General features: G+C 41.9%; 1 protein-coding gene across 3 annotated transcripts in view; it reads left to right on the top strand.

Annotated features, from left to right (window-relative positions):
• Positions 1 to 463: 463 nt before the first annotated feature.
• Positions 464 to 13,798, top strand: part of LOC114878620 (rho GTPase-activating protein 7) — a 214,236-nt gene continuing 200,901 nt past the window's right edge. For all 3 annotated transcript variants that reach the window (XM_029192637.2, XM_029192639.2, XM_029192636.2), the window contains exon 1: positions 464 to 1,214. The gene's annotated coding sequence lies outside the window, so the exon portion shown is untranslated. The remainder of the gene's footprint in view (positions 1,215 to 13,798) is intronic.

The raw sequence follows: 13,798 nt of genomic DNA, 5'->3' as shown, positions 1-13,798 counted from the left end.
CGTGAGAGAAGCGGAGAGTGCAGAACGGATCGAGAAAGGAACAGCCGGATAAGAACACAGATAAGGGAGCGTGGGAGAGAGATAGGTCGCGGGAGCGAGAGGAAAAAATGCAAAAGGGAGAGAAGGAAGAGAGAAAACACGAGAACCGGCGGAAGGAAGCGGAGAACCGTTGTTGCAAAAAGATGGGAGAAAGAAAATGATAAAAACTGTAAAAAGTAAGAAATACAGTAAGGCGAAGAGGAAGGGGTTGGTTAGGGGCTAAGAAAAGCAGCGAGAAAAAGGAGAAACGAACGGAAAGAGTAAAAAGCAGGAAAGAGGAGGAACGGCAGAAAAGGGACGGAGAAAACGCGTGGAGAAGGAAGGATATAAGGGAAGTATGGAAGAGGAGAAAGAGATAGAGAGAAGGGTAGAGCTCTCGTATGGTCGGCTTGCCGCCTGCCGCGTAGTAGTAGCGTGCCGAGCGAGCAGTAAGCAGTGCTGAACGTCGTCGTCGTTTCTCAGTGTCGCCGCGGCGATCGTGCCAGACGGTTCGTTTGAGAGTTCGTTCTCATGGCGCACAGCGCTTCGCGTCGATTCTTTTTATCCCGTTTCGAACTTGTCAATTCGTTTACGGTGTAAATATAACTTATTGGATTAAATGCACTTACCGATAGACGTGCCTGAAGGATCGTCGACCTTGTGGGGGGCCTCGAACAGCTGCAGGGACAAACGTTGTCGTTGTCGTTGTCGTTCACAGAAGCACTTGTGTAGAAGACACTGTTTTGAAGCAGCAAGGATACCACCAACGTTCGATGATCTGACAACAAACACGACCTTATCGGTAAACTTTCTCACTTCTAAATGTGTACTATCGCGAAATGTATTGTGATTGAAACGCGAGTGAACGAATTAACGTCGAACCCGGTGACGCGAGTTTGTAAAGTGTGACGTAGAACGCCACGCGCAGCAGCAGCGCCACTTCAGGCAATATTTCGAATTCCGCGCTACGTACCGGTGTCTCGTGGACAAGTTCGTTACGGTGCTTCTTTTTTCGGTGAAAAATCGTGGTTATTTGGTGTTCGTGGTCGTGGGGCACACGGTGGGTGGCATATTATAGCGTGTCTCGAGTCGCGTTTGCACAAGTGGAGCTTACCTTGCTGAACACGTGGATGCATGTCGTCCTCTTGTCGATGCCGTGCTTCTGACTGGCAGACCTGTCTGCACGAAAATTCCAGGTAAACACAACTCTCCTTGATCTCTTTTAACGTAATTCTTGCTTCTAATGTAAAAACCTTTCATAATTATTCGAACAATCACGTTTATCGAAACAAGCCACGCTCGTCTCACAAGTGACGCTTGGTTAGTTGACTTTCTGAACTGCGCATGCGCGCACCCTTGCTAATAATTTACGCGCCAAATTCAAACACTGTTAATCGAAACACTTGTGTTGATTCTTACTATCATTTATTAATACGTTCACCGCGGACCACGTTCAATTAGTATTATTAATATTATTTTTGTTTATTGACGAATGTTCATGTTCCTTAATTAATATTGATGTTAATTAATGTTGACTTTCAATTTGTTGATTATTTTGTTCGAATAATTAAGAACGGTTGACCAGTTTGAAAATATCATAATAATCAATGAACGTCATGTGTTTTGACGTTGATTAAGAGAAATTGAAAAGAGGATAATATTTGTTTACCGTGAGACGCCTTTTATCAAACGATTCTAGAGGCTTACACGTTTTACGTGTGTGCTCGTCGACCTGTCAAACTTGGTTTCTGTTGAATGTCGAAAGTGACGTTGATAATCTTATTGACCTAACCCAGACCTAACCTAGATTATCAATTTATCCGAAGGTTTTGAATAGTTTTTCTTAAATTACCTTTGAACTATTTTATGTTGAAATTTCAATGTTATTTATCTTCTATACCCAACGTTACTTGAGATTGCTATCTAAACAACGATTACTATACCGTTCTTATCACTAATTCTACTATCATTTGACATTAGCATTATATGCATATAACTATGACGATAAAATCAGTGTTATAAATTGCAACATGATATAATTGCTCATTAGTAAAATGAATAATATTCCTCCCAACAGTAATATTATCGCGAATCAGATATCAATGATTATCATATCAATCGAATACTCCAATATTGATAGATAACTTTCTGAATAAATAATCATGATTCCTTTTAATCGGGCTATGAATCATACAAAATATCCGAACTGATTACACGCAACCTTCGTCGACATTTCCTCTTTTGCACTTCTTCAGAACTGATTACTGAATGCTTGTTGACTTTGATTTACTATCTCGTGGACATATAATCATAAAGCAAATGCAAAATGCAATACAGGATCTGATTTGTAATATATTATCGTTGCGTTCGATAAGAAGAGTCGCACCCAGTGGGTTGACCAAGTATCTCCAAAACAAAATTAGTAATTTTCAAAGATATCGCGTTGTTTTTATACCATTCGTCGATAGTCGCTTCTAAACAAGTCGAAGGTACTCGTAGCTATACTGCTGCACTGTGTTCACCAACGACAAACGGTAGTAGTGGTTCGTAATCGTTCGATTTATCGAACTATCGATCGGTATCTATCTGACGACTCGCTCGGCGAGTATGCGTGATTCTCGAAGGCGAAATCCTGATTACGATTCTGCTCAATGTTGCAGTGACATCATTGAGGATCATCATCCTTGTGAAATTCCCAGACGATTAGACCTGTATGCGTTAATTTTGATCCCCAGTTTCGTGCGTAAACAATCTGGATGTGCTCCGAAAAATTAGCATATGTGTTTTTGAAAATTGCCATCCGTGAATTTTTTCAAATAATTTAGCAAACGCTTCGAATCTTATCAAATATCAATATTGAAATTAAAGAAAAATAACGATGCTTCGGCTATAATTCCTTAGTTTAACGAGATATTGAAATCGAGGCTAGTCTGTTGGTAAGACTTTCCGCGACATTTATCGGTATTTATCGTGATCAATCAAACATTTCGAGCTCGATACAGTAGACAAGTGTTAGAACAATCATCTGAATGATTACAAAACTGAACTGTCCACCGTCTGTGACAATAGAGCGTTAGGAGGACGATGCATCGAGGCGGGAGAGCAAGTTATTTTCTGCGAGTCGAATCACACGCGATGCTGATGAGCAAATTCAGCGAACGTGCCTGGCTTTTAATCGACGATAGACCGCGTTGTTTCGTCATGGTACAATCCATAGAATCTATTGTTACGATGTCGAAAAAGGGTCTGCCTTGAAATTGAAATTGCGAAACTAGTTGAAACTTTACGCGAGTTTGGTTCATGGGACATTTCTGGGAAGGCAGGCCTAGGGTCAGGATTTTGTGGTCAAAGGAACGAATGGCTGTTATTTTCTTCGAATTCCTAAGGTCCTTCTACTTGAAACCGAGTAAAAGAATATCTTGTTATAGATTTAAGCCTTGTCTAGGTGGAGGCATTTCCAAAATTTTACAATAATCTTCATTTTTTTTAAATGTAATTGTATATTTCTCACTTTGGGACCTTGTAATATTAGTACAATGTTAATTGTTTTTTTGAATGAATTTGATGATACGAGACTTGAGGCGCCAGTCATCAGTGATCTCCGCGACAGTAAATAGGAAATTCTTCGATGTTTAAATACACGACAAGGAAGTAGAAATACATTTAAGTACAGCCTAATCGCAGAAACCTTCCGAAGACGTTTCGCAAGATAGACTCGAGGCGATTGTAAATAAGAGCGCACAGACGAAGGATTTATCTCTGTTGTATAGTCAGTCATTCAGTGCTCCAAGATAGACACGATATATAACCGAGCTGATAAAGCAAACTATAAACTATAAGTAAACGAGGCATATATAAAATTGTCAAAACATAAGATCGAACAAACAGAATCTTGCTCCATAAAATGCAATTCACAAAATTCATACAATTTCCTTTAAAAATATTTAATTATGAGAGAAACAAGTGTCGTATCTATTCTGATATTAAATTTTGGTAAATATTTATGCAAAGAGGAAGCTGTCAGAGCGAGAAACACGCGTTAAAGTAGCGGGTCTCCAGACTCGATCGAATTCTTATGGAGAACACGTGCGGGCTACCGCGGATGGGATCACGAAAGTATTTCTTCGGCCATAAATCGTTCTTACGTGATGTTTCCGGCGCGATCGACAGTCCAGCGACTTGTGAATGGCGGTCGGACATTTATCACCTCCGAATAAACATAATGCGCGTGTGTTTTCGAGACGGTCGAGTCACACAGATACTCGTGTTTGTCGTGCGACTAAAACTCGAGTCTGCCGTCGACGTTGATAAGATTGCGACTTCGATTTTCCTATTCATTTTTCCCTTTTCGGAAATGGTCGTCGATGCTGATAGGAAAGCAAACGATATCCTGTCTGTAGATAAATCGTATTCTAATTTCCTTTCGTTTGCTCACCGTTTTAGCGTGTATCGCGTTAGGTCGTTCAAATGTTCACAGATTATTGGAACATTCGCTATTGTGGGAATCGTTCGAAACTAGACGATTTTCTATCATTTGTTTAACTGTTCTAATGGTCCGTGGTTAGAGGAACAGAGCTTTTTCGAAGGACCACATGGACAACATATGTCGCTTGTCCTCTGAAGAAGATTACGCCTCTTTGGTGTTTCTGTTTCACGCTGCAGTCGCAGCGGACCCTACCGGAAGCAATGATCGTGTTTACAGAACCTTTCGAGCTCCGTTCCGAGCTCCATGGTGTTTTACATCATTGTCACGCGTTAACGCTTTCATTCTTTCGTTGTGAAGAGCAGAGACATAGAAAAGCTGATTTATCGTCTCGTTGAGTTCATTTATATTCTTAAGTCCCTCTTATAGAGGCAATTACAAGATTCCAACTAATTAGCATGACTTGTACGATTTTTCCAATTCAGTGATTATAAAATTCACACATTTTTGCTGTACAATTCAACGTTTTCTGTCGCACGAATACATTCTCTAAGGTGTACAGCGTATTTCTGAGAACGCTGGTCATTTCCTTCGTCTTTATGTACGACCTAGTTGAAAAACAAAACAGCAAAACTCGATAGCTAAGAAACCGACCGATTCTTCCTGGTAGACTTTTGACTAGCTTTTCCATGCAAATACTCCGCGTACCCCATAGAGGTTCTTACCTCTTACCAATTTCTCTGACTTTACGTTCGGTAGATCAGAAACGGCGACAACGGTAGTCGCCAGCTATTATCCCAATCGTAAGTTAGTACGAATTCGATCTAAAACCGAACCAATTACATGTGCACCGCGTGTCGATGACAATCGACTATTTATCCCCGGTCGGGTGGAAATAATGTACGGTACGGAATTGATAAGGCGAACGCCTTTTGCAACGTGAACGAGCATTGTTCGCTACGTTTCACCGTTCGTTGGATATGTACTCGTTCGGCGACTTCTGTGCGAGACCCGGCCGCCTTTAAAGCAAACAGACGTATCAGGAAACAGAAGCTGCATTTCGTGATTTAGAATTGTGGAGGCATCATGCCTGGAGTGTACTAATGAAACGCGGAGAAACTATACGTAGTATTTGCTGATTCATAATTGCAGTGAACATGATTCCTCGCGATTCATGCGCGGCCACTAATTGCAACAGGAAGTCTTTCGCTGCGTGTTAGTATCTTGTAACAATGTTGATGCTGTCCGAGAGGTAGAAACTATTCGATGTTCTTGGATTTATAAATTCTAGCCAATAATTCATGGAATGATTGATCGATTGATAGGAATTCTGTTACCAGTAAATCGTCATAACTTACTGAATTATAATTTTTAATTGCATTCTTCAACGGTGTGGCAATGGTTAATAATCGATCATCAGAATGTTAATATTTTATTCGAAATCGATTCCTTTGTAACAAGCTAAGAGGAAATGGTGTTCGATTTTACGGTAAAAAATCGATGAACCGAAGTTCCGGTTAATCTCTCGGTTTCCGTGATAGGACGCGTTATCACCGCCTCTTTAGACGTCCGGGTCGAAGGAATAAAGTCCGGATCGCGCGTAAATATTTCATATATCACGTTGCAAGACGTACATATGCATTCTGGAGAGGAGTAACTCGCGCGAGCAAAGGCAACGAGCCGGAAAGAGAGGAAGCAGACGTCGAATAGAGTAAAAGACGTTTCAACCGCTTCTGGCTGTACGTTCTCCGGTTGGTGAAAAGTTTTACGCGATTTTACGTTGCATCATAAATGTGAGGTGTAAATCATGGCTGAATATGCGGTCGATTCTGCTTGTAAAGGTTCGTGGAACCGGCGAGGAAAACGTGGATAGAAAATCGAGAAGATTTCACATTTCCATTCTCTAAATTATTAAACAACTGGAAAGAAAATGATTTTCTAATCGAATAATGGGAACGAAATTACGTAAGCTTCTGTTTGGATCAAACTGTGTCCTATTGTTTGCAAATTAAGATATTAGGTGGCTAATCATTTTTTATGCAAAGCGAATGTAATAAATAATCATAGCCCGCTTAAAATCGATTGAAGATTTGATGGAAATTGAGGCCGAGCATTTCCTTGTTCGACTTAGCATAAAAATGATTGATTATATCGCCGGTTGTATAGGATATCGAATCGACATTTCATATGCAACGTCGTGCCGCGTTCCAGCGAGCGTGCAGCTTGCAAAAATCAAACGTCCGGTCATTTTTATGGAACAACATTGACGATGACTGACGCGGGGAACGGTTAAGCGCATTCTCCACCGTCTATCTTTCAATGGTTTATCGTGCGGCCGCAGACATCTGTATATCTAGCAGTACGATGTATGAAATATTTATGTGCAACCCGGCCTTTATTCGCTTGACATCAATGCGCTTCCCCGTTGGTAGCGATGCATCTATATTATCCGATCGAAAATTCATGCGCACCTCTAATAACGCTTCTGTGCGTTCAATTTTATTTTTCTTCAAAAAAACAAAAAAAAAAGAAAAATCATCAAAGTATCGTCAAGGAATTTTTAATCGTTATCTCTTTTCTTTATTGCGTAACAATATTTAAGGAACGTGTGACGACTCCGAATCGCTTGTATCCGCGATGCAGCGCTCGTTCGTCGTTTCACCGCTTTTGCATTTCAATGTTTATAACGCACGCGTTAGCCTCGTGCTCGCACCGAGCCGTTTGCTTTCAATACTTTTTCTATTCTTTTTCTTTCTTTCCTTTTTTTTCGTCTACCTATGTAACAAGCGGCTTACGGTACGAGGTTTAAATATGTTGTAAATTCTTTGCTCGACTGATAGGTTTATCGACAAAGAAGAAGGCACGCGGCGCATCTGAATGTACATACACGTCAGTTGGACGAAGTAATTTATTATTTGAGAAGCATTCGCTGTTAATAAAGGCTGGCACTATGTAGGAAGCTAGACTGTTCGCGGAACGCACAAGAAACAATGACTAAAACGATGCAAAATTAACGAGCATCGTCGAGCAACAAGAGTTTCGTATCGGCTTGTCGTTGTCACTGTTCTTCTCCTTTATTTTTTTCTCCTCTTATTTTTTGGAGCAACATGAAAGATACTAATAGTTGCGGCGATATGATGTTTCTTATTAAGAAACGGTAATAACTCAAGCTTATCGTCGGGATCGAAAGATATCAGTTTGCGATCCAATGACAGAGGAAAGTTTTCAAATGTATCTTAGGAATCGTAGTACAGTTACATGGGAACATTAGTCATTAAAATGTTGAGGATTCGAAAGCACGCCTTGTACTAAAGTAATTACACCCTGAATTTTATAGATTCGATGATAGGGTATAATACTTGTTAGGATTACTCGTATTATTTTTGGTGAGAATAGCAAATTACTTGCAATTTTAATAATCTGTGGTGAAATTATCATAGAGGTAATTAAAGCTATAATAATCATTCATTTCAGCCACCTATGCTAAGAATAAAAACATCTTGCAACTTTTCACGATTATCAGCTTTTATACAATTGACCTACCTGATAGTACAACTTCAATTACAGATAGAAAATTACAAAATTGCCTCTGTTATCTGTAGCACTCGATAGCTAATAGCTCAAAGTTCATATTCAGCCTCTAACTCGATGACTTATAGCCAGACGAAATTGTCAGTTAACTTTTACCCTCGGAACCGCGATACGCTTTCTCGTGAATCATATTCGTTTTTCAAAGCGAAGCGGGACACGGTTTCGGTCTCGTTACAATTTTTCTTTTTTCACAGGGCGATTTCGACATCGCGAAACGTTCGACCGCGGGACGCGGAAAGGGTACTTCATCATCGTACGCGAAATGCGCGCGGTAACACGCGCCTTTAAAATTATGCCCGACGTGTCTACTACTTTCACGTGGAATTACATAGCCGAACGAGTTTCGTTCGACGAGCTCGTATGTAGCTCGCGTGGCTCTTGCAAAATCGAGACAACGATTCGTGGGACACGTAAATGTCGCTCCCTTTAGGGCACGATCGCTTATGATTTCCGACGCACTCTTACTTTCGCTAGACAAGGCTCAACGATTAACTAGCTCCATTCAGTTGCTTGGAAGTGTATCGCTTTGATACGTATTCAATGGACAGCCCCACTGTTCCTCGTTGTTTCAGAAAATAAAAATAAAATGTTGATGCAGGTCGTTTGGAGTAAGTTTTAAAGAGTTCTCGGGACTCTCGATCCTGTCTCTCGGTTTGACGAGCTGATCGCAGCAGCAATTTTGAAGGAAATTGAAAGCAATTACGAGCAATTAAGATCAAGGGGCCATTGTCATCGCGGTCGAACGAAAGTTTTCCACCGCAGTCGTGCGTGAAATTAAGCAAAAGCGGACAAAGGGAAATCAACAGATAATTGCAAACAACCGGAAATTCAAGTAGCTTAGAAGGTGTGGGTAGTCTTCCTTTGATAAAATAGACGAACTCGGGCATTTCGGTACTCGAACTCGGAATAGGAAGCGAATGTGGATCACGCGAGATAACACATCCTGTGTTTTCAGAATCGTTCAACTTCTGGAACGTGATATTAAAACTTCCACGCTTTGATAAAATTTTTCTTCCGTGTCATTGAACCCGATTGTTAACTCAGATTTAAGAATAGATACTCGTGATAACATTGTTGAATCATGTGTTAATTGAAATCGAGATAAACCAAATTGCATTGTGTCGAATTTTGGGGAATTATTCGATGATGTAAACCGTCAATTCAACTTAATTAGTGTTATCGTAAATTCGACATACTCGAGTAATTAAAAGAAAATAATGGAAAATTATTAATTAAATAGCATAACTATTGTAATTTGGAATTTTGCGAAAGTTCACTGCGACACCCGATGTATTAGCAATATCTCTGATTCTTACTCGATCACTATTCTGGAACCACCATCGAGGTATCATTCGAGTGAATCATAGTACGCGTCAAACACGTCAATCTCTGCATTTAGAAAGCGCGGGCCTGCGTTTTATTTCTTTAATAGAAACACGCTGACGAAAGCATCGATGAGTATCGTCGATTTTAATCTATCTTTACTTTCGGTTGATTTATGTTAGCGTCTTCTATGATAGGTATATTTTAAACCCGTTTTACCTGTGTAATCATCGGAACTGTTCCTCATTCTTTCACTCGAACGTCGAGAATCTTATCTGCCTGTACAAACCGTTGTGATTTACCTGTGCTCAAAATTGCGACGTTTTATTAGCTTAGTCATAAAGCTACTAGAGTTGAATACTAATTGTAAAAAGTCGGTCGTGAGTAATCGAGGTATTCGGAATGTAATTTCAATTTCTTCCCAGTTACTGACCCCCATTTTTTTTAAATTAGAAATTTTTAATTTTAATTTAGGAGATAAATTCCACTTCTACCGTGGCGGTCGACGTGTTAACTGACCCTCGCAGATTCGAAACGATCACGGTCCCAGGCAAATTACATCCTAGTTCATCAAGACAGATCCAAGAGAGGATCTCTTCTCGTGACGCGTGTACAAGGAAAAGAATCGTTTCTCCCGGTGTAGAGTTCTGAGAATCTCGCGATGCCTCTAATTAGACAAATAGAGGATGACTGGATCGCGAGGACCGCAGCATCGGTCGTTCATGTAAAGATCCTTGATATATCTTCCTCTCTCTTCTTCGTTTTCTTTCGTCCCTAGCTCTGTCGGTGTCTCGCGTCCTTATACATATCGAAATCGACCGCGTGTAAAACCAGTTCTGCGACTCGAGGATCGCGAGAGGATAGAGCACCTTATGCTCGGTACACCAAGCTTCTTCTCGAGCAAAATGGTTCACACTGATCAACCCTTCATTGTATTTTTCATGCCTCTCATTCTCTCCGTTCGCGGCTCGGTTGCCTCGGTTGGATAGTGTGACCCATTCAGGGTATCTTCTCGTTTAGCCGCGTATCGTGTGTCGCTTTTACTTAACAGCCAGCGAGCAATTCGCGTCGTGTACGTCGCGTTCCGAAGTGCTTCGAGACTTCTGCAACGATAGCTCGTCGTCGCTTTCTGGCTGCCAAGTGTTTTCTCGCGTGACACTCTGTTTTACATATAGACAGAGGGAGAGAGAGAGAGAGGAGGGTACGAAACGTGACGACGTACGTCGAAGACCCTGCTCCAAAGAGCAGGGTGTTGATTTCATGGAGGATCGAACACGATGATTCCTCGAACCATGGAAAAACATGGAACTCGAACGCGTTACCAGATGATCCCCCTCGTCATTTTGTCACCTTACTATCTGCTAACAGCTGTACAAGCTCGTTCATTTTTTGTTCGCTGCAGGAACAGGGTGGTTTAATGATCATCAGATGTGTTTTATGAAATAGCAGAATGTATTAACAAGAAGTCGGACGAAATGGTACCTTTGACCGACGGTTCAAGCAAACATCGCATTACCATTTGACATTTCATGTGGCGTAACAATCGTGCGGGTCCTGTTGCTCACATTTTTTCACGAATTAACATTGAAATAGTAGTAGTGGTTTCTTTCTTTCGCCGATTATCGTTCCAGATAGGGCGATAAAGTAATTGACGTTCCCCTCGAGTGACATTTCAAACGAAACGGCATTGATCTTATTCCGTTAACACGAGATCGGGCACGCAATTGCACGGACCTTCGGCCGTCAATCGACTTTTATGAGAATGTCAAAGTACAAAAGACTCGGTGATCCGCGGCGTCGCACAATGCTCGGTTAATTAAAGGATGCTCGCCAGAGAAAGACGTATGCGTGTTGAAATCTAAATCATGGCACCTAGGTCTTTCGCCGCGAAATCCTCGTCGCTCATCGGTATCCCATGAATCCTCTCGCGTCGCCCATCGCTTCTCGCCTAAACAAACACCGCGTCTGATCCGATTCGAGACACGCCACCGTTTCCTTATTCTCCTGCGGCTCAGACGACGTGCCGTTTATTTAAATTGCCCCAATGCCTACGGGGCTACGGTTGAAACATTTTGATTTCGCATTATGCCGTTTATTTTACAGACGGATTACTCGCTCGCTGGGTAACCGTTTCTTACGGGATTACGCGAGAAACACGGCTTTCCTGAACCCCATCGCTGATTCTGGTTCATGGAGGAAGAGATATTCTGTGTGGGCCCGATAGGTTATCGATATCTTATTGATTGGATCGGTGATATATCGTTGAGGATAATTGGAATGAGATTTCTCAGCTATTCACTCGATAAAATGAATCTCGACACTTCAGTCTTTCGCTATGCATCGTTGTTATTTATGTCTTCGCTAATCACAATAATTACGACCGGTGTTACAATCACTTAATGATACTGATTGCGAAAAATCGACATAGTTGATCCATTAGTCAACGATTGTGGTCGCAGAAGGATTTCCTCAAACGCTCAATTCTTCGAACTAAAACGACAGATGTTGTTCCTTGAATTTATTATCAAATTACACGCGTACTTTGTGAAAAATAGGAAGTTTCGCGTTGATGAATGACACTTATCACGCCATGAACGCTAGCTATAGGTTCTCTAAAACCTTTCATTAAAATCCGAAGGGGCAAATTTAGATCGAACGCAGAGCAAATTCTAAATCCGTGATCCAATAATAACCTTGGTAGTATAATCATCTCGATCCCGTCACCATTTTCAATGTATCCCGGATTCCTGTAAGTGTGCACCAGGATAATTACACGCTGTGCACAGCGTAACAACATTCAATTAACGATAAAGACGTAATAAGTAACGCAACGTGTCAACATTTTAATGAAGGGAATTACTTAACGACACTTCTAGCGACGCGTCGAGTTACGCCTTTTTGCCACGAACTTCGCTGTCATTAGTTTCGAATTACGCGCCACGCATTTGCTCAACCTATGATTTTTACCTTCTTAATGAACTCGTACTGTTAGAATGTAAACGGTAATTTTCAACCGTGTGAAAGTAACACGAGTACTTGCTTAACCCTTGATTACCGTGAACCGTGTGTAAGCCGTATACCTATTTTCCTCAGGATTTTCTTGAAAAAACTCTAGAAATATGAATATTCGATTGCCAAAGTTTCGACAGCTAGAATCTAGTTACATGTCGACGCAAACTCGAAGGAGGTTCGTAGACCTCGCTAAGAGATAGGTAACCTTGCAAGGCCTCCTCGCAACCTCTCTCTCGCAGCAAGGAACCCGCTACAAGACATTCAATGGAAGGAGACGAGAAACTGGAAGGAGCTTGGCTGGCCAGGACGTTAGATGCTGATGGTATTTAGCAGCCGTTAAACGGCTCTAAACAACTCTTATGGAATGAGCAGTTTCAACCTCTTCCTTTCTCTTTCTGTCTTCCATAGAATCGACGAGAATGGAGGTACGTTAGGTCTTTTAAACCGCGTTAGGTCGACCTTAGCCGATTACTCTAATTTCGTAACCAGGCCTGGTTTCGTGAAACCCGTTGTCATCGTTCGCATTCATTGTCTTACCACAGTGTTGCGAATTTCCGTATTTCCCCGAAGAATGTTGCTCGCGGGACAAGAGTAACGAGTACTCGGAGAAACACTCTCAGCCAGTGAATCCGGAGTAGGTAAAGGCAGAGAGTCAAGATCATTAACAATCCTCTCCTTCAGGCATTCTTCGTCACGCTTTACCGATCGATCAGATGTTCCGTCCACCGGTGTGTGTAGTCTCTTTGTGCTTTACCAAGTTCTTGTTGCGGTAGCCAACAGACATGACTCAGACTTTATTAGAGATTCCGTTGAACAACGGGCAAAAAGGTAGCGCGAGAAGTTGCGTTCCATCTTTTTGCGTTACTTTACGCTTCGAGGAAGTTACAAGCTGCGGGGAACCGGGAAAAAGTTCGCCTGATGATCGGCATTGAAAGGTCGCGAGTTCGACAGGTGTCGCGAGGTATCTGGAACTTTGTTTTAAATTTCCGGATTTCGATGCAAGATTTCTGTTACAAAGAATACGCAGCACCGAAATTCATTTTCTTCCGATCGATCGAGCCAACGCTTTAATTAGCGCCGGGCTGATTCGAGCGCTTTGTAATTACCGCTCGTCATTATCATCGCGCTACTCGAGTTGACGAGATGATTACGGGCCACGGACGGAAGTAAATCGCGAGTGGTGCTCGGGCACGGTTCGTAGCCACCGTACAGCCCGGGGCAAGGTGGCACGGATCAGGTAGTGCACCGTGGGCCGATTAACGCGGTGACGGGTTCGCTTGTACGTACGAAGTTATCGCGCGGCAGATTGAATTTTACCTGGCAAACGTCCGCCTCGCGAGCTTTTTCTTCCCGCTCCACGTCCGCCGTTTTAAACGTTGAGGCTGGTCGAGTCTGCGGATTTACCGCTTTTTCCCCATCGTCCACCGTTTA

This window comes from Osmia bicornis, chromosome 13 (assembly GCF_907164935.1).
Source record: "Osmia bicornis bicornis chromosome 13, iOsmBic2.1, whole genome shotgun sequence".
NCBI classification, from domain to species: Eukaryota; Metazoa; Arthropoda; class Insecta; order Hymenoptera; family Megachilidae; genus Osmia; species Osmia bicornis.
This window is presented reverse-complemented; position numbering and strand designations above follow the sequence as displayed.